Source organism: Stegostoma tigrinum, chromosome 28 (genome assembly GCF_030684315.1).
Source record: "Stegostoma tigrinum isolate sSteTig4 chromosome 28, sSteTig4.hap1, whole genome shotgun sequence".
In the NCBI taxonomy this organism is placed as follows: domain Eukaryota; kingdom Metazoa; phylum Chordata; class Chondrichthyes; order Orectolobiformes; family Stegostomatidae; genus Stegostoma; species Stegostoma tigrinum.
This window is the reverse complement of record NC_081381.1, coordinates 24,807,641-24,828,688: the sequence shown is the minus strand read 5'-3', so window position 1 is coordinate 24,828,688 and position 21,048 is coordinate 24,807,641. Positions and strand designations below refer to the sequence as shown.

At 42.3% G+C, this 21,048-nt stretch overlaps 1 protein-coding gene across 9 annotated transcripts in view; it reads left to right on the top strand.

Annotated features, from left to right (window-relative positions):
• The window catches only part of camta1a (calmodulin binding transcription activator 1a), a 1,145,933-nt gene that overhangs the window by 547,309 nt on the left and 577,576 nt on the right, over positions 1–21,048 (top strand). The window lies entirely within an intron of this gene.

The following is a 21,048-nucleotide window of genomic DNA, read 5'->3' as shown; positions in this document are numbered from 1 at the left end:
CACTCCACACTCTCCTCCAGCCCCACCATCCCTGGCACTTTTCCCTGCAACCGAGAGAAGTGCTACACCTGCCCCTATACCCCCCCCCTCACCCCCATCCCAGGACCTAAGAAGACCTTCCACATCAAGCAGATGTTTACATGCTCATCTGTTAATGTGATATACTGTATCCACTGTTCCTGTTGTGGCCTCCTCGACATCGAGGAAACCATTTGGGGACCGCTTTGTGGAACACCTATGCTCAGTTTCCAATGAACAACTACACCTCCCGGTCGCGAACCATTTCAACTCCCCCTCCCACTCCTTGGACGACATGTTCATCCTGGGCCTCCTGCATTGCCACGTTGATGCCACCTGAAAACTGCAGGAACAGCTTCTCATATTTCGCTTGGGAACCCTGCAGCCCAAGGGTATCAATGTGGCCTTCACAAGCTTCAAAATCTCCCCTCCCCCTACTGCATCCCAAAACCAGCCCAGGTAGTTCCTACCACCTCAAGCCCCACCCCCATCTCCTACATACTAACCTCATCCCGCCTCCTTGACCTGTCCATCTTCCCTGGACCAACCTATCCCCTCCCAAGCTCCCCACCTACATTCACCTTCACTGGCTCCAACCCCGCCTCTTTGACCTGTCTATATCCTCTCCACCTATCTTCTCCTTCATCCATCTCATATCTGCTTCCCACTCTCTTGCTATTTTTTCAGAATCCCCTTCCCCTCCCCCATTTCTGAAGAAGGGTCTTGATCCGAAACATCAGCTTTCCTGTTCCTCTGATGCTGCTTGGCCTGCTGTTCTTCCAGCTCTATACCATGATATATCAGATTCTCCGGCATCGGCAGTTCCTACTATCTCTGCAACACTTTCAAACGTATCTGTTTGGCTAAGCTTTTGGTCATCTGTCCTGAAATCTTCTGTGTGACTCAGTATTTGTTTGATAATGTTCTAATTAAATGCCAGGCATATTTTACTAAGCAAGGGCACTATTACAAGGAGAAGTTGGTGTTGCTGCATTGTGTGCCTGACTTGGCCCACAACAACACATCCCAGGTGTGATTATTAGAGTTAGTATCCTGGATCCTGCATGCTAACCTTAGGTGATTTAGCTAACTGTAATAATTCAACTCCTCCTTCCACTGAGTTGAGATGACACAGGAATTGAATCTGGAACAGTCCTGACTGTTTGCCATAGAAACATAGAACCCCTACAGTGTGGGAACAGGCCCTTTGGCCCAACAAGTCCACACCAACCCTTGGAGCATCCCACCCAGATCCATCCCCCTATAACTCACCTAAGCTACTCGTCCCTGAACACTAGAGGCGATTAAGTATGGCCAATCCGCCTAATCTGCGCATCTTTGGACAGTGGAAGAAAACCCACGCAGACACAGGGAAAATGTGCAAACTCCACACAGCCAGTCACCCGGGTCCCTCGTGCTGTGAGGCGGCAGTAGTAACCATTAAGCCACCGTGCTGCCACCATATAGAATGGCACTCTCAATTGAACCATTGAGATTAACCGTAATGGATAGGGAGTGGAGTCCCTATTGATAATAAATCTGAGAAACATTTTGATTATATGAGAAATTTATTGATAATAAATTATTTCTTAACTTGAAAGAAATGATTGAGATTATAAGAAAAGTCCAAAGGCCCACAGTATTGAAGCAAGCATGATACAAATTGATCCATTTATGAAGAATGGTTGAGAAAAACAGAACAAAGTTTGATAAATATGGATCGCAGCATGAGAGATCTTAACGGCACTTTGTGGTGGGTGGGAATGCAAGGGTAAAGTGAAAGAGCCACGAGAACAAGAGCTCAGAATCTGGACCATAGTGGGAGAAACCTTACCAACACTTCAGGAAAGAGAGAGTCAGACTCATCAGAATGGGACAGAACCTCATTAGGAGTGGTGGTAGGGGGTAGGTCTGGAGATATTTGGACACTGATCACAGTGTGTGATCCAAACCAGAGTAGGAGAACCCTCAAGTTACGAGCAACAGTGTTTTTCTATTAGTCCTCATCCATGCAACAGAGCCTAGTTTTGGATACCCTTGTAAATGGACAGAAATCTTGCTCTGCCAGGTTTGCAGTGATGACTACACTACATTAAAAGAACTGAATCAGAGGCATCTTCTCACCCCTCATAATGAAGTTTGAAACCTAGAACATCAGGGACAGAATCATCTCTGGACCACAACACCATCCTTGACCCAGAGACACACACTCTGAGAAGGAGGAGATGAATACAGAAAAAAAAGAATGCTTATAAGGACATTCTAATGGAAGTAGAAGAAGAGGATTGGTATCCAATTGTTGGGCTGAAAGACTGTGTTGTACATACATTGTATGTCTTGTAAGTCAAAGGATAATAACTAAGTGATGATAAGATTAGGTTTCAAGAAACCGCTGTGATTGTGAGGGAGAACAAACACTGAGGGAGGGTAGGGGTTTTCATCATTTAGGAGCCCTGAAAAGAACAAGCTGAATGGGACTTAATTTTTACATGGTGAGAATGCAATGAAAAAGACACATTGATGGGATGTATGACTTCCGCCTGTTTTCCTGCTCACCCATTTGATGCTTTTGTGTATGCTTGAGGATCTTTACAGCAAGATTCTAATGCCTTCTATGAATCTGTACTGTTCTATGAGTTCAGCTGTTGCCTGGGTTGCCTCTGCCTTCTCTTTCCATCTTTGCTTGAGGCTACAAGTTCTGACCCCAGTCGACCTTAATTCTCCATAGGTCTGTCTCAGTCATGAAATTTCATCAGTTTCCTTCAAAACAACTTGTTCAGCATGTTATAAAGCAGTGAAAAAAGAAACAGAACTAATATTGTTAAGTTTATAAAATGCGGTGAATTTATCGAACAAAATAAATCTTGTTTGGGTTTAATTGTCATGTTGCATTGCTTTCTTTCCAAACAATCACCTTGTTCAAAGGGCAGAAAGGCAGCTTTCTGCCCCTTCTCTCCCAGAAGATGCTGACGCTTGCAGTATGGGTTCACACGTACATTACATCCTCTGACACCTCTTTTGTCGAAGATTCCACAATGCAGAAATTCCAATGCCAACAAAAAAGGCATCACAATTGATCTCAATCCTGTCTTAACCCAGGTATTCATGTACAGGAGAGACTAGCTCATGTTCAAGAACCCTGGTTGATTTTTCTTCTTTTTGATGCCCTTATTAATAGCTCAGCTCAAACTGTCCAACTTAGCTTGAGGTGCGAACCTGGGATACTAGATTATACAGAAATTGTAACTCGAAAACAGGCCATTTTGTCCGGCTAGTCCATGTTGTGTGGTGTTTATTCTCTACATAACCAGTACTCCGATGCAATATCTTTGCTGTCTTCACACATTCCTTTATCACCTTCAACCATCTGTTTAATATATTTCTCATGATTTCCTGCTTCATTCACTACCAGCAATACACAGCCACACGACTGTGCAAAAATTTGTTCTCAGTCTTCACTAAATCTCTCACATTTAGTTTTAGGTTAGTTGTTGGGCCAGATTGTCCTTGTTAAGTTGCTGTGATCCTGTGTTATGAGCAGAGATTGAATTTGCTTTCGTGGCTTTCCGGCCGATTGACTGCATTTTGTAATTAATAAGTTCAACTAGTAGTTTTCAAACTTGCCTGTGTGATGGTTATGAAGGAATGAAGAATCAGGATCCCTTACAGATATTGGTGGATTGGAGTCCATGAAAATATCAGCTGTGATATTATTGAATGATGGAGCAGACTCAGCAAACCAGATGGCCTACTTCTGCTCCTATTTCTTATGTTCTTATTCTTGAGGCTTTCCTGCACATATTATGGACACCTTAACTTCTGTAAAATACAAAGGAAAATTGTACTATTGGTGAATCAGATATTGCTCTGTTGCAAGAGGTGGGAATGCTGGACTTTCTACTAATAGAATTTGGAAAGATGTTTCTTAAAGATGAGGTCAGAAACCATTGAGTGTTGCTTTCGTTAGTTTCTGAGAAAGAAAACTGTTTTTCTTATCGTCTTTGAGATAATTAAAGAAATGTGTTCTCATATCATATTTTATTATTCATTCATGTGTGCTTTGCTCCAGGGCAGATCCTCTGGTGATTGTTAATGCTTCAACCTAAACCACTTTCTTAGCAGTTTTTTGTCTGTCCATGAAATGATGCAGCATCTCTTCAGTGTTTATTTGTAACTGGTATGTGGGTGTTTTATATTGAAAGTCAAAACACAAATGAAACATGAAGACAAGGTCTTTGCATCTTTTCTCCAGTGCTAAATATCTCTACAGTAATGCTTCACTAAATAAACATGGACCAGTGTTCGTATTCAAGCTGTCCCTCTGAATTTGAATGATGACATATTATTGAATACATACACATTATAATTGCAATTTGACATTTATTTAAATGTTTCATTTGTATATTTCATATATAACTGCATGGTGTAGTAACTTTTTTTTAGGGGAATTAATGACTGGCAAAAATTTAACTTCCTGGATGATAGTCACTCTCTGAAAGATGATTCGGTGATTTATTTTTGATTGGTGTGAGTGAGTCTTGCAAATCAGTATCCTCTGACACTTCTGCCATCTGCAATCCAATCCCACCACCAAAGACATTTTTCCCTCGCCACCCTTATCTGCTTTTCGGAAGAACCACTCTCTTCATGATTTCCTTGTCCGCTCCACACTCGCCTTCAGCCCCACCTCACCTGGCACTTTCCCCTGCAACCATAGGAAGTGCTACACCTGCCCCTACACTTCCCCTCTACCCCCATCCCAGACCCCACAAAGACTTTACACATCAAACAGATGTTCACCTGCACATCTGCTAATGTGGTATACTGCATCTGCTGTTCCTGTTGTGGCCTCCTCTACGTCAGGGAAACCAAGCGGAGGCTTGGGGACTGTTTTGCAGAACACCTACGCTCAGCTCGCACTAAACAACTGCACCTTCCAGTCGCAAACCATTTCACCTCCCCCTCCCATTCCTCAGACAATATGTCAATCCTGGGCCTCCTGCATTGCCACAACAATGGTACCTGGAGGTTGCAGGAACAGGAAGAGCAACTGATATTCTGCTTGGGAACCCTGCCGCCCCCTGGTATCAATGTGGACTTCACAAGCTTCAAAATCTCCCCTCCCCCTACTGCATCCCAAAACCAGCCCAGCTCGTCCCCGCCTCCCTAACCTGTCCTCGCTCCCACCTATCCCCTCCTCCCACCTGAAGCCCCACCCCCATCTCCTACCTACTAACCTCATCCCACCCCCTTGACCTGTCTGTCCTCCCTGGACTGACCTCTCTGCTCCCTACCTCCACACCTGCACTCACCTTTACTGGCTCCATCCCCGCCTCTTTGACCTGTCTGTGTCCTCTCCACCTATCTTATCATCTATCCATCTTCTAAATGTCTCCTCCTCTCCCCATATTTATTTCAGGACACCTTTCCCCTCTCCCATTTCTGAAGAAGGGTCTGGGCCTGAAACGCCAGACTTCCTGCTCCTCTGATGGTGCTTGGCCTGCTGTGTTCATTCAGCTCTACACCTTGTTATCTCATGCTTTTAGGTGCAGTGGAATTGTTAGACAAGCAATCCAAACTTGTCTTCTATCTACCTAGTAGGGGCATGAGGCAATGGTAATGGAGTTGTTGACTAATCATTGGAATCAATTTTTATCACTCGGCATGTAACAAGAAATCAGAAATGTTCCAGTGTTGGAAAGCTTTGACAACCACAGGATCAAAGTCACCTGTTCCTTCCAAGCATTCCATATTCACCACATGCTAAATTTCTGTTGTACTGAATCCCAGCATATTGTTTTGTGTAACAAATGCTGTAATTTACCTTTGATTGAATCAATACTAGTTGCCTCCTGTGTCTCCATAGATTTACCAATTGTTCAGTGAAATAATATTCTGCAGACCATATCCTCTGGTTTCATTGTTTTGGATAGGGTGAAACAACTGGCTGTGGTCTGTTCTGTGGAGTTACTTTCAATTTCTGAAAACGGAAATCATACTGCCCACTTTACAGAATCATTTCTTATAGTGTAATCCCTCCATTCCCACAATTGTTTTCCCCTTTTGGATTATAACTAGGCTTGCTATGTGTCACAACATATATTTTCCTTAAATATGCATGTCTATAATGGGAACTTTGTAATGAAAGCCTGTGACTCCAAGAGTGATCAGCCTGGGATTCTGCATTAATTCATTACTTGGTCTTTTCACATTGGTACCAGTCTCATGTGAGAAGCATTGCTACAAAATACAAAATGCTTTTTTAAATTCATTTTCTAATAAACACCTAATTTTGTCTTTTTAATGTTGCAAAACTCAGTACAACTGCAAATGATCCAGCAGCAGAGGTATTTGTTGATTCTTTTAAGTGTAATATATTATATATTTGGTTGCTATTTTTATTAGTCCTTTGTAGTTCCTTGTCTATCTGTGCACTTATCCTGTGATTGATTTGTACTTCCGGTATCTGCTCAATTCTGATGTTCTGCTTTTTCACAAATGCAAAAGTTTGAGCAGATTTGATGTAAATGTGACACAAATATGATTATAAATTAGTGATGCATGTGTTGTGATCCACAGATCAATGAGCCATGATCATACAGAAGAGGAAATAATGTGTTAGTAAGTCAACAGAGGTTAATTAAGAAATCTGATCATCTCGGTTCACTTATGGTCCAGGAACCTTGGCGCGAAAACTACTGAATTGATTTAAGTATTGTCTGGGCGTGTTTTGAACTCTTTGCCTGTATTTGTGTAGGAGTCACTGCACAGGCTCTGGTGTGCCTTCTGAAACACATTCAAAACCTCCATGGACAAATAGCAATAATGGAACTTACTGCCATGCGAAATGAATATATGAAAATTTCTGTTTCATGAAGTATCAGGTAAAAGCAGAGCAAGTTAGAGGGTGTCATTTAATTTTGGAGTTGATGGCATTCACAAATTACACAAGCTTTGTTTTTTCAGTTCAGTGATCCCTGGATCTCTGATTGAATTGCAGCTTCTGGTAACTGCCAGTAATTTTACAATCTGCACTCACATAGTGAGGATACTATCATGGTGCATTGTGAATTACAAGCAGGCAATCCAGACTTGGCGAGACATTTGGATGATACCATAAACCATGCGTTTGCAGCAGAATGCTTTCTGGGCCCCGAGTGAAGATTACTTGCTAAATCACTGGCCCCCCCTTATTTAAAAATGGAGGGCTGGGGTCAATAGAGCAACACATCACTGAAAAAGAATGAAAAATGAGACTTCGATTCATTCTCATCAGTTGCAAAGGAAATGCTAGAACTCAAAGCTAAGATATTGCCATCCTCTTTGCCACAGCCACTCTGTCAACAATTCCTAATACGTAGACTGATTTGAATAGAGTCCAAGATTGTGTAAAAAAAACTGCTTATTTAAATTATCATTTTTATTTGCTCTATTGCCGCCTTTCTTGATCAATCTTGCCCCCTTTTCTTTGTTTGAAGGTATTGACTTTTCCAGAGAATTTAGTCAGTGCCTTACTCACTTGTTTTTCATGCTTTAGTCTGTTGCATAGTGGTTAAAAAATACTGAGTGTATTAAGTACTACTCACATGAGATATAGTTTAGACCTAGTAGCTTGGGATTTTATAGGATTAAATTCTACCAACCAGGTCCTCTTCATAGTCTCCTTAATAATGTATTTAATATCCTTGTAGCTTGTACTTAGTTGCTACCAGGTCTTAAACAAGAAATATTTTATTGTAAGAATATCTTCTCATTGACTAGCAAGTGGTCTTCCTCAACCATACCACTACCAAACATGCCTTGTAGATCAGTACCCTTGAGGAGGATGGAGAAAGCAAACCTAATCCAACAAAGGTGCAATCAGCCTCATTCATCTGTGATAAGGATTGCTTATACAATATGGTAAGCAGTGGTATTTAGCAATGCATGTGCATGTGAGGAGAAGCAGACAATGAAAATAATCAATACATTGTATCCAATTTTATCAGTCACTCTGCGGTCAAGTGCAGCATCCATCATCATTGGGAGCTTTGTCTCCAACATGTGCTTCAACTCCAACCTAACATCACAAGAATGCTATCGGTGATAATGGGAACTGCAGATGCTGGAGAATCCAAGATAACAAAATGTGGAGCTGGATGAACACAGCAGGCCAAGCAGCATCTCAGGAGCACAAAAGCTGACGTTTCGGGCCTAGACCCTTCATCAGAGAGGCCTGTTGTGTTCATCCAGCTCCACACTTTGTTATCACAAGAATGCACCTGTTTCCATTGTCCCTACTGTCTCTCGTCCCTTTCCTCTGCTGCTGCTTGCTGCATTAGTGACAGCTGGAATTCAATTTGAGAACAGTTTCTCTTGAGGATGTTTGTGTCAACTCAAACCAACCACTTGGATCAGAGACAGAACAGGACCAGCTGTCTGATAAGTTGGTGTTTCCATCTGGACAATAGGCTCAGCTACAAACTTTAAAATTGTAGTTTCATCAGCACACTAGTTTCAAGAGAGATGGACGAGAGACAATGTTCCATTTCTGGTTCCTTTTATTGTATTTGTTTTCATTCTACATTCATTTCATCTTTCTCTTGTCTAACTGTTTCCCATTCTAAAAGCCTTGAATTTTCCTGAGATACCCAGCAGGCATCATGAATAACGATCAGGAATGGGAATCATGGCTGATTTTCCTGTGCTTTTCAAGCCCGGTTTTGGCAACCCAGCTAATACCCTGGCTGAGTTCACCAGCAGTCCACCTTCGGTTGCTTCATGTGTACCCTCCGTATTATTCAGGGTCAACTTTATGTCCATGTGACAACTCGTGACGAAATTTGGAGATGTAGTCAGTATGGTAGCCTGACTTATTCTGGAATGGGATTTCACAGGTTTGGTATTTCACAGATGGGCAAGAATGTATACATCTCAGGAATTCAGAAAAGTTACCACAGCTTCATGTTTAATATGAAAGCAGCAATTATTATTACAATACTAATATTGTAAAAATGCCTGCATAATGTGTTGGTGTAATGCAATTCCTTCATAGGTTCACTTCTGTCAGAATATATGTCTTTGATTGAAGTAATTACTGTGAAACACACTGAAGTATCACAGCAAAGAAAAGGAAAGAGAAACATTTTCAACCAGGCAATTTGCAGTTCTCCTGATGTTTTATGGGTATGCACTGATTGGTGTGGTACAATTTCATGCAAGTCAGAATGTCATAAGGACTGTTTTCTATGGCTGATTCGGCTGATCTCGGCCAGTTGGGATGTTACAACTTACCTTTGTTCCTTGTGCTGTGGAGGAGGGAGTAGATCACTGATATTCCTTGTTGAAAAGCATGTGCATATGCTTGCAGGTTGGATGATAACTTGACAGGGTCAATTATGATGCCTTTCTCACCCCCACCTACTGTTAAATCCTGGCCATCAGCCTTTGACTGATCTTGTTCTGGTACATATTGAGCTCATCCTAACTAAAATCAGTATCTTACAGATACAAATGGTTAAAAGAAGGAGAAAAATTAGTATGTAGTTCAGATCAATACTTGAGGAACCAGAGACTGACTCACTGCACAGCATTCCATGGCACTTAGGACTTCACATATATCAGAAAGGAATATGTCTCTCTGTTCTTCTTCAAATCCCTTAGAGTTTCTCTTTCACATCACCTACATCTTTGCATGGACAGGATAAAAATACATTTCAGAGAATATTTTTACACAGATATTGTACAATATAAGAATCTCAACTGAAAAACAATGTCAATTGTGAACCGTGGGTCAAGACATATTTCATTACACTTTAAATTTTTGTTTCACAATTCGTACTAAATTACAGATATTTTCTAATCAACCTTGTCAGAGATGTTATAACACACTTCTGGAGCATGTGGGATTTGAATCCAGGTCTCTTGGATCAGAAGTAGGAACACTACCACTTTTGCTGAATGACTGCAGTTATTGTGTTTTTTAGCTGCTTTTAGCATTAGAAGTCATCAACGCACTGTGGACTATAGTTCTTTATAGGTCAGATAATGTCAATCATAGATGGACATAGTGAACCAGTCAGGTTTTATGGTCCACATGTTCCATGGTCAAGTCTCTGATGCCTGGCCAAAAATTCAGATTTATTATCACAGTGTGCCTTGAGCTCTCAGCTTCCAGGGATGCTAGTCCAGCCATGTAACTACTATGCCTTGATACTTTGTGCATGAATGACTTCATTAATGTGTTATCACATATTGCTGTTTTTATTTATGGACTGTTGATAGACAATCACGTCCAGGAGAGTTGCAGAAATGAGTGACTTTATTCATCTGTGATTACTATGTTCACTCCTGTATATGTGAAAGACGGTCAGCTAAGGCACTCCTCAATCATTAAAACAGTAAGAAGCTGAATGAACTATAGAGATCAGGAAACTCAGTTTACCTACAAGGGCCACTGAAGCTGAGCTCTGCTTTAAACTATAGAAGAGAAAGAGTTGACCAGGTTCTCACTCCCCATCTGCTTTGTATGAAAAAAGATTGAGTTCAACTTCTAAAGTCAATTGTAGTCATTGTGCCACTTCAGCTGACGTCAGATACCTCAGCACAGATAGGAACCTGGTGTGCATTGGAACCACTTTCCACTTGAACCATCAGCTACAAATGTTGCTCTTGATGTGATCAGACAGAATTTTTGAAAGTATACCTGATGTATTCCCTGCAGAAAGAAAGGATTTGCATTTACTTCCCATCTTATTGCATTTCCAGGGTGTTCTCTTTCAAGGTTTTACTTGTGGTATGCGTTGACAGCTTCAATGTCAAGTCAATTTGCCTTAGCCCTAGAGCACCAGAGGACTGCTCTTTCATCAGAGAGAAAAACAGACAGTGAGAGGTGATTTAGCCTGAGGGTCATTTCACCTCAGGCAAACCTTCACCTTAGCCAGTGCATGAATTGAACCCACATTGTTTGCATAATTCTGCGTCACAAACCAGCTGTCCAGCCAACTGAGCTAACCAACACGCATGGTAGCCGATATGCACAAAGATTATCCCACAAATACTTAGTGAAGTGAATAACCAGTTATGCTTTTCTTACAGTGGTGTTTGAAAGAAAAACTCCTGACTCTTCTCGGAGTAATTACTTCGGATCTTTTCAGGAGGGTTTGATGAAGCTAAGAATTAAAATTCCATCCATTAATACACATTGCAAGTACAAGATCCTGAACGGTTATGAAAAGTTGGAATTGGAATGGATATTTCCTTTTTTGGGTCAAACCTTAAAATTATTCACTGTTTTAAAACGAGGGGCCGCCCTTTCAGGACAGAGAGGAGGGGAATGTTTCTTACTCAGAGGGTTGTGTGACTTTGAAACCCTCTGCCTGAGAAGGCTGAGTCAGGTGGATTCTTGTATCAGTGATAATGGGAACTGCAGATGCTGGAGAATCCAAGATAATAAAATGTGTGGCTGGATGAACATAGCACCAGCAGCATCTCAGGAGCACAAAAGCTGACGTATCGGGCCTAGACCCTTCATCAGAGAGGGGGATGGGGTGAGGGTTCTGGAATAAATAGGGAGAGAGGGGGAGGCGGACCGAAGATGGAGAGAAAAGATGATAGGTGGAGAGGAGAGTATAGGTGGGGAGGTAGGGAGGGGATAGGTCAGTCCAGGGAAGACGGACAGGTCAAGGAGGTGGGATGAGGTTAGTAGGTAGGAGATGGAGGTGTGGCTTGGGGTGGGAGGAAGGGATGAGTGAGAGGAAGAACAGGTTAGGGAGGCAGAGACAGGTTGGACTGGTTTTGGGATGCAGTGGGTGGAGGGGAAGAGCTGGGCTGGTTGTGTGGTGCAGTGGGGGGAGGGGACGAACTGGGCTGGTTTTGGGATGTGGCGGGGGAATGGGAGATTTTGAAGCTGGTGAAGTCCACATTGATACCATTGGGCTGTAGGGTTCCCAAGTGGAATATGAGTTCCTGTTCCTGCAACCTTCGGGTGGCATCATTGTGGCACTGCAGGAGGCCCATGATGGACATGTCATCTAAAGAATGGGAGGGGGAGTGGAAATGGTTTGCGACTGGGAGGTGCAGTTGTTTATTGCGAACCGAGCGGAGGTGTTCTGCAAAGCGGTCCCCAAGCCTCCGCTTGGTTTCCCCAATGTAGAGGAAGCCACACTAGGTACAGTGGATGCAGTATACCACATTGGCAGATGTGCAGGTGAACCTCTGCTTAATGTGGAAAGTCATCTTGGGGCCTGGGATAGGGGTGAGGGAGGACGTGTGGGGGCAAGTGTAGCATTTCCTGCGGTTGCAGGGGAAGGTGCCGGGTGTGGTGGGGTTGGAGGGCAGTGTGGAGCGAACAAGGGAGTCACGGAGAGAGTGGTCTCTCCGGAAAGCAGACAGGGGTGGGGATGGAAAAATGTCTCGGGTGGTGGGGTCGGATTGTAGATGGCGGAAGTGTCGGAGGATGATGTGTTGTATCCGGAGGTTGGTGGGGTGGTGTGTGAGAACGAGGGGGATCCTCTTTGGGCGGTTGTGGCAGGGGCGGGATGTGAGGGATGTGTTGCGGGAAATGCGGGAGACGCGTTCAAGGGCATTCTCGACCACTGTGGGGGGGAAAGTTGCGGTCCTTGAAGAACTTGGACATATGGCACCTTCCCCTGCAACCGCAGGAAATGCTACACTTGCCCCCACATGTCCTCCCTCACCCCTATCCCAGGCCCCAAGGTGAGTTTCCACATTAAGCAGAGGTTCACCTGCACATCTGCCAATGTGATATACTGCATCCACTGTACCCAGTGTGGCTTCCTCTACATTGGGGAAACCAAGCGGAGGCTTGGGGACCGCTTTGCAGAATACCTCCGTTCGGTTCACAATAAACAAATGCACCTCCCAGTCGCAAACCATTTCCACTCCCCCTCCCATTCTTTAGATGACATGTCCATCATGGGCCTCCTGCAGTGCCACAATGATGCCACCCGAAGGTTGCAGGAACAGCAACTCATATTCCGCTTGGGAACCCTGCAGCCCGATCGTATCAATATGGACTTCACCAGCTTCAAAATCTCCCCTTCCCCCGCCGCATCCCAAAACCAGCCCAGTTCGTCCCCTCCCCCCACTGCACCACACAACCAGCCCAGCTCTTCCCCTCCACCCACTGCATCCCAAAACCAGTCCAACCTGTCTCTGCCTCCCTAACCTGTTCTTCCTCTCACCCATCCCTTCCTCCCACCCCAAGCCGCACCTCCATCTCCTACCTACTAACCTCATCCCACCTCCTTGACCTGTCCATCTTCCCTGGACTGACCTATCCCCTCCCTACCTCCCCACCTATACTCTCCTCTCCACCTATCTTCTTTTCTCTGCATCTTCGGTCTGCCTCCCCCTCTCTCCCTATTTATTCCAGAACCCTCACCCCATCCCCCTCTCTGATGAAGGGTCTAGGCCTGAAACTTCAGCTTTTGTGCTCCTGAGATGCTACTGGGCCTGCTGTGTTCATCCAGCCACACATTTTATTATCTCAGGTGGATTCTTGTTGGGTAAGGGAATCAAGGGTCATTGAGGTTCGCTGGAATGTGGGATTCAAAATGCAAACAGATTGGCTAATGTTTCATTAAATGATAGAGCAAGTCTGAAGGTCCAAATCATCCTCTCTTGTGTTTGTATGTTCATAACATTAAAGAGTGATCTGTTTTGTTTTAAATGGTAAAACAGTGCTGTTTCAACTGCACTAAAATGTCTCTGGTTGCATATTCATTCAGGATGTGGATAAGACCAATTTACAACCAATGCTGCAGGCTTACCCATGATTTTGTGCTTTAGCAAAACCTAACTATACTCCAGTAAGATGGCACGGTCATATGACAAACATATACAAATTCAGCTACTCTGGACTTAGTGATTTGGAGCTTCAGCCTATCCTTCTATTGGATATCTTATTCTGCTGGCAGAAATTGCTGACATTGTCACTAAAATTTGAGTTTCAGGTCAACTAAATTTGAGTCATCAGAATCTCCCTGTATTTCACACATAACAAAAATAAGATTGGGGTACTAAGTTCATGGTCTGAAATTTTTGAACTCATTGAGAGCCCCTGGGAGAAGACGAGGTGCTGTAATCCATTATTAAGGAGGTTATGGTGAGGTACTTTGAAATTTTAACGTAATCAGGCAGAGTCAATATGGTTTTGTGGAAGAAGGTTACATTTCACTGATATATTCAAGTTCTTTGAGGGACTAACAAGCATTGTAGATAAAGGGGAACCAGTGGACATACTGCAGTAAGTTTCCAGATAGCTGTTGACAGGTTGCCACATCAAAAATTGCCATGCAAAATGATGGCATATTAGCTTGGACAAAGGGCTGACTAGCTGATAGGAAGCAGAGGGTAGGCATTAATATTTCATTTTCAGGTTGGCAGGATATGACAGTGGTGTGCCACAGACGATCAGTATTGGGTTCTCAATTATTTACAATCTAAATAAATGACTTGGATGAAGGGACTTAATGTAAGATTGTTAAATTTGTTAATGTTACACAGATAGGCAGGAAAGTAAGTTGTGAGGAGGACATAAAGGAATTTGGACAGTATAAATGTATGTGCAAAAATTTGACAAATGGAATATAATGTAGAAAAATGTGAATTTGTTCAATTTGGCAGGAAAAATTGAAAAACAGCATGTTATTTAACTGGAGAGAAATTGCAGAACTCTGAGGTATGAAGGGATCTGGGTGTTCTGGTGGATCAGTCACAAAAGAGTTGTATCCAGGTACAGCAAGTGACTAAGAAGGAAAATTGAATGTTGTTGTTTATTGCAGGGGGAATGGAATGTCAAAGTGGAAATGGCTTGCTACAGTTGAATGAAATATTTCTGCCACTATATCTAGAGTACTGTGTACAGTTTTGGTTTCCTTATTTGAGAAAAGATATAAAAAGTGAACTTGAGTAGGTAGAATGGCAGGATTACCTTATGAGGAAAGTTTGGATGTGGTGGATTTTTATTGATTGTGTGGAAGAATGAGAGATGATCTTAAGGAAGTGTAAGACCCTGAAGGAACTTTACAAGGTCAGTGCTGAAAGCAGATAATGGGAACTGCAGATGCTGGAGAATCCGAGATAACAAAGTGTGGAGCAGGATGAATACAGCAGGCCAAGCAGCATCTTAGGAGCACAAAAGCTGATGTTCTTCATCAGAAGAGGCCCAAAACGTCATCTTTTGTGCTCCTAAGATGCTGCTTGGCCTGTGTGTTCATCCAGCTCCACGCTTTGTTATCTCCAGTGCTGAAAGGATATTTCTCGTGTGGGTGGTTCTAGAACCAAGAGACACAATTTGAAAATAAGGCATCTCCCATTTAGAGCCGAGATGAGGATTTTTTTCTTTCAGGGCGTTGAGCCTTTGAAACTCCCATCACCACAGTGCAGTTAAGGCAAGCTCACTGAATACTTTCAAGGCAGAGGTAGATAGACTCTTGGATAACAATGGAATCAAAGATCAAATCAGCTGTGATCTTATTAAATGTTTGAGCAGGCTCAAAGGAGCAGAATAGCCTACTCTTGCTTGTAACATATATATTCCTTGAATTTACTTTCATCTTCACTGGATACAGCCACAGACTGAGCAAATATGAACATGAGGGCAATGTGGTCACTTAAAAGGTCGAGGAACTGGAAGCTCAGGGTAATGCTTGCAGGCTGAGCATAGGTGTTCATCAGTTCTGCAATTGGCCTCCGCAATGTAGGGAAGACTGTATTGTGAAGTAGCAAATGTGGTATACCAAATTGAAAGATATATAAGTAAATGGCTGCTTCTGGGAGTAATCTTTGAGGCCTGGGATGTTGAGGGGAGAGAAGATAAAAGGAAAGACTACATCTTCTGTGATTGCATGATTTTTGTTCTCAATTTTGACCCCAAGAATCCACAGCTTTTTGAGGGAAGAGAGTTACAGATTTTCAATCTAATTTTAAAAATTAAGCCACCTTGTCTGGCCTTGCTCACCAGTGGGAACAGTTTATCTCTGTGCCCTGTCAAATCCTACAAACATCTTAAATATTTCAGTTAAATCTGCCCTTAATTTTCTATGCTTACAGGAAGACACATTTCATCTGTCTAACCTGTCCTCAAAATTTAACCTCTTTCACTGGTTTGAGCCCTATGATTGGTTAATAATGCAAATTCATCAAACCTTCATCAGGTGAATATGGCAGTTTATAAAATGGTGGAGGCGAGGTAGGGGGAACTTTACGGTAAATAGGAATACATTTGATATCCAAATATATTGTAGAAGTTGCTCTCAGTATATTAAAAAAAGACTGTAAATTAAACCAAACAAGTGGTATCTGCATGAAGGATGAGGGTGAGGCAAACGTCACCTCAGTGCCTGAAAATTAGCCATCAGTTACTGATTTACGGTAATATTTTCATGCTTCCACTTCTCAGTTTCAATATTTGCAAAAGTCCTGTCTGTCACTGCAAATCCATTTGTGACAGATTGCTCTAAACTGCCTCATCATATTCTACACATCATCTTACATTAATCCTCAGAAACTGTGGACGTGGGCTGGGAGCTCCATCACAGCTGGAACCCGAAACAGTATCAAAGCACCATATGCATTTCAAAAATCACAGTAATACAATCAGGTCCTGAATACAGGAAACCATTAACTCCCGTTGGACTTCATTGCTTAAAGTGAGTTAAATAGCATTCGTCTTAAGAAATAAAGCTTTCAGTGGTTGTCCATATTGCTAGCTTTTAAAGCTTGCCTTTCTCAAAAGAAAATGAATACCCTGCATTTATAAACCTTGGTCATTAAGATGTTGGAGGATAGAAAATACTGCCTAAGACATTTTCAGCTGTAGTAACACTTTTCAAAAATGCACGTCACAAACGTGATTTATGTTGACTGAAATCATAATTTGGGATAATGTTTCTTCAATCCAAAGCCATCAGATTTCCTGCTTTTCTCTCCATTTTGTAGGAGCAGCATATGCTGGTCGGAATTGTGATCATGTGCTGTCTGATCATTCTCCTTCTCAGCCCACTGCATTGTATCTGGATTTCCTGATACCTCTTAGATATGGCAGCATTCTAGACACTTAGTTGGACACAATGACTCTCTCACTTCCAAGTCAGGTGACATTCCAGAGACTTCAGTGCACCATCAGGATGCATTCAGGATGATGCACTACAGACCCAAACAAGAGCTGCACGGTTGGAGAAGCCTTCTTTCAGATGAGACATTAAGAAGAGGTTCTTTTCCCTCTCGGGTGGCTATAAAAAAGAAAACCAGCATTATTTTGAAGAAGAGCAAGGAAATACAACCTGGAGTCTTGGTTAATATGTATCCTTCCAAAAAAATCACAAAAACAAATTATCAAGGCAATAAACACATTTCTGCTTGTGGGAATTTGCAGTTCACAAATTGCTTGGTATGCTTCTTGCATTAACGTAAAGTGTTTTGGGATGTTTTAAGGTACAAAGACATTGCACTATCTTAAAATGAATTTAGAGCTGAGATACTGCCTTCTAGTCTGCATGACAGTGCCATCATGCAGAGAGTCCATCGAACCAATTCAGAAGTCTGCCCTATGCCTTCCAGATCTTTTCTTCACTGTATCTGAGTGGGCAACCTGCACTTCTGTGCTCATCGTATGGATAACTTGCTCCAATTTCTCTCTGTCTCTCTGAGGAAGTGACAGAGAAGAGTGTGACAGGGCTGTGGACCCAGAGGCCACTGAACAGACTGTTTTTGTGCATCTTGATTCCATGTGTCTAAAATGTCTACAAAATAGCAGATACTCTGATTTTCAAATAATGAATTATCCCTTCCCACAAATTTCAGTATCATTATGACAGGGTGAATGAAATTGATGATTAAGAGTTTTAATAAATAGATTGTCGAGATCATTAAAATAATGGCAAATGCTAATGTTATTCCGGGAATGAGGAACTTAAGTTATGAGAAAAAAATAGGATTACCTAATTAAAGTTTCAACCCCAATGAATGAAGTCAACTGAATTGATATAGGTAAATTGCAAACTGTAGAGAAAGATGGGGGTCACTGGGCCATAAGTTTAAAAATAGGAGTAAGAAGGGCCCTCAGTCACAGCCTTTGTCCTCTGTGAGTGGGTTGGTGAGAATTATGTGCCATTAGCCATAACCTTGCTCTTATTTCACCCCCTCACAACTGGGAATCAATTAATGAGTATAATGTCTTAGAAGGACAGGGATGCAAACAGTTAATTGGCTTCAGGAAATGTTTAGGTGTATTTCTGGAGCAATGTGCTTTATGAATAGGATGGGAAATCTGGTAGGACTGGAAGAAAGGAGGAGATTGAGCTATATGGTAGAATGATGTGGAAGAGGGGTTAGAGAATATGAGAGGAAGATGCATAGGAGGATGCAACAAGGTCATGAGGGATATAGTGGGATGGTGATAGAGGGAGACGATGAAATATTACTCATAATCACATTTTTGTGTATTTGAAATAATCTTTTATTCTTGAATCTGTGCCAACTCTCAATTTCTTTTTTTAAAATATATTGATATAAGTTGAGGTATATGTAAATAGGAGGCAGGTTTCATTATGAAATTAATGTAACTTAGGTAAATATGTAGAAATTCTGATATGACATTGTAAAGTGATTGCTGTTCATTCTCAAGAGGGAGAGAGCAGGTGGACTGTTAGGGTTTGTTTGCCATGGTGTGACCTAGGCCAGAGATATTTTTAGCAAACTAGCAAGTTGCAGAAATAGGCAGCCAGTCACCAATAAGGATGCATGATTTCTTTTTCTAACTTCTGCCCATCTGCTCCTGAAGATACTGACGGTATTGTGGTGTTAGTCTCAGAGGTGTTATTGAACCTGGGTGAAATATCTCCACAGAGGTCAGTAACCCATTGCCAAATCACTCTTTATGTACACATGGAGGGTCCTTGGCCCTGATACAGCTCCGTCAGAGCCAGCTCACAGAGTGAATAGGATGTCTAACACTCCCGTTCTTATCCGTCAGCCAGGACTCCCTGATTGAGGTGCTTAATCTGGCCCAGACAGGGAACTCATGTTCAGTGAGGTCCACCTGGCTGACCTCATTACAATCAGCACATCCCTCCCTCTCTGAGACTGAGGATATAGGCCAGTTCATTGGTTCTGGTTGGATATTTCTAAGCAATTTTACTGTTCCAAACCAGACGTAGGTGGACTTTCCAAGGTGTGCATTCACTGGATACCATCCTATGAATTCTACCACTCAACTTAGGTCTAGTGAGGCTCTTCTGTTTCAAGTTTGCATACTGGCAGTAACTACAATGGCTTGCAGATCTGGCTCCTGAAGAAAACTTTAACTGTATGGTCAAGGCTTGCCTTTGTTTTGGAGTTTTGCTGTGGGCTGACCTAGAGTCCCCGTGTTCAGGATATGTCCTGAGTGAGGCTATGCAATTGTCTTCACTCAAATGGCGTTCCCCAAGCTCAGTCAGACTGGCAACGGTGTTTGCTTCTTTGGAAAACCCTACAACTCATATGCCCAATTGCCACATTTTCCAATGATGTAGTCCAGGTTCAGCTGGTAGGCACTTTCGCATGGAACAAAAACAGAAGTTGCTGGAAAAGCTCAGTAAGTCTGTCAGCATCTGTGAAGAAAAAGTCAGGGATAACATTTTGGGTCCGGTGACCTTTCCTCAGATTTTTCAGAATCAGAACCTTCTGATTTTTTCTTCACAGATGTTGACAGACCTGCTGAGCTTTTCCAGCAATTTCTATTTTTCTTCCTGATTTACAATATCTGCAGTTCTTTCGGTGTTTACTTGGCACTTTTGCATGTTTACATCATTAATCCCACATACCAAATGGTCTGTCAATACCTCATTAAGGATTAAACCAAAGTCACATGCCTCTGCTAGTCATCTTATCCCAGTCAAAAATCCCAAGACGGATTCTTCTGATTCTCAAATTGCTGAGTAAAACCAATAGCCTCTCAGAATTAAAAGAGGCTTCGGGTCACAGTATTCCTTAATTAAATCTCTCAACTCTTGAAGGATCTTGATATTTGATTCCTCCGTAAAAGTTAGACTCTAAATAATTAAAAAAGCTGCAGGTCCACAGGCTGTCAGGCTGTTACTTTTCATCTGTCCCAATGACATTTGCAGAGTAAAAGTAACACATTCTTCCCACTTACTGATTCCAGTCTTTGACAGCAGAATCAAATGAGTCAAACTTGTCAAATTAATGGCATGATGCCAGAAATGCTCGCTCCAACTCAAAGAACATTGTTGAAAGCAAATTTCTTCAGTAGAGTCCTTTTCTGTTGTTGCCACTGAAATAACTCCACAGAGGCAATATCCTGTCACTAAGTTACCTTCTATTTATATGTGGAGAGTCCTTGATACTGATGCAGCTCCCTTTGTCAGTTTACAGAGTGAACAGGATATCTGATACTCTTGTTCATATCTGTCTGCCAGGGCTCCCTGATTTTACCAAATTAACAGCCCCAATCCGGGAACTCGTATTCTACAAGGTCCACCTGGATGACCTCAGTACAGTCACTACACTCCGTGTTCTTCATATGTCAGTCTGACCACAACACCAAACATGTTTTTCTAATGTCTGGATGCAAGCTCAGTGGCATGACAAACAATTTAGTCGGACAGGGGCCTCCAGTAAACCTACATATACAGTCATGCCACTGCTAGACTGAACAGTGTCGTTTTTTTTTCGTTTAGTCTGCTGCCTGAATTGAAATACATGCAACCATTTCAAAATCAGGCCCTTGATTTTCTTTGACTTAACAAACCATAAATTACAGCTTAAACAATGGTCAAGCAGTGGTCCTTCAAAGGATTTTCAGATATTCTTTGCCGACCCAGAGCAATCTGTGCATTAGGTCCACAAATCAACTGTGAACGACGTTCAACCCTTTCTAGTTGTGGGAGGTGATAAGACATTCAGATGCGACATGACTATTTGGCACTCGCTTCATGCCTACATTCAAAGAATGTTCTACAATGTTGTATTGTCCAGCATTGGACTTACACCTGTTTGACACATTGACAAATGTAGACCTCAGTG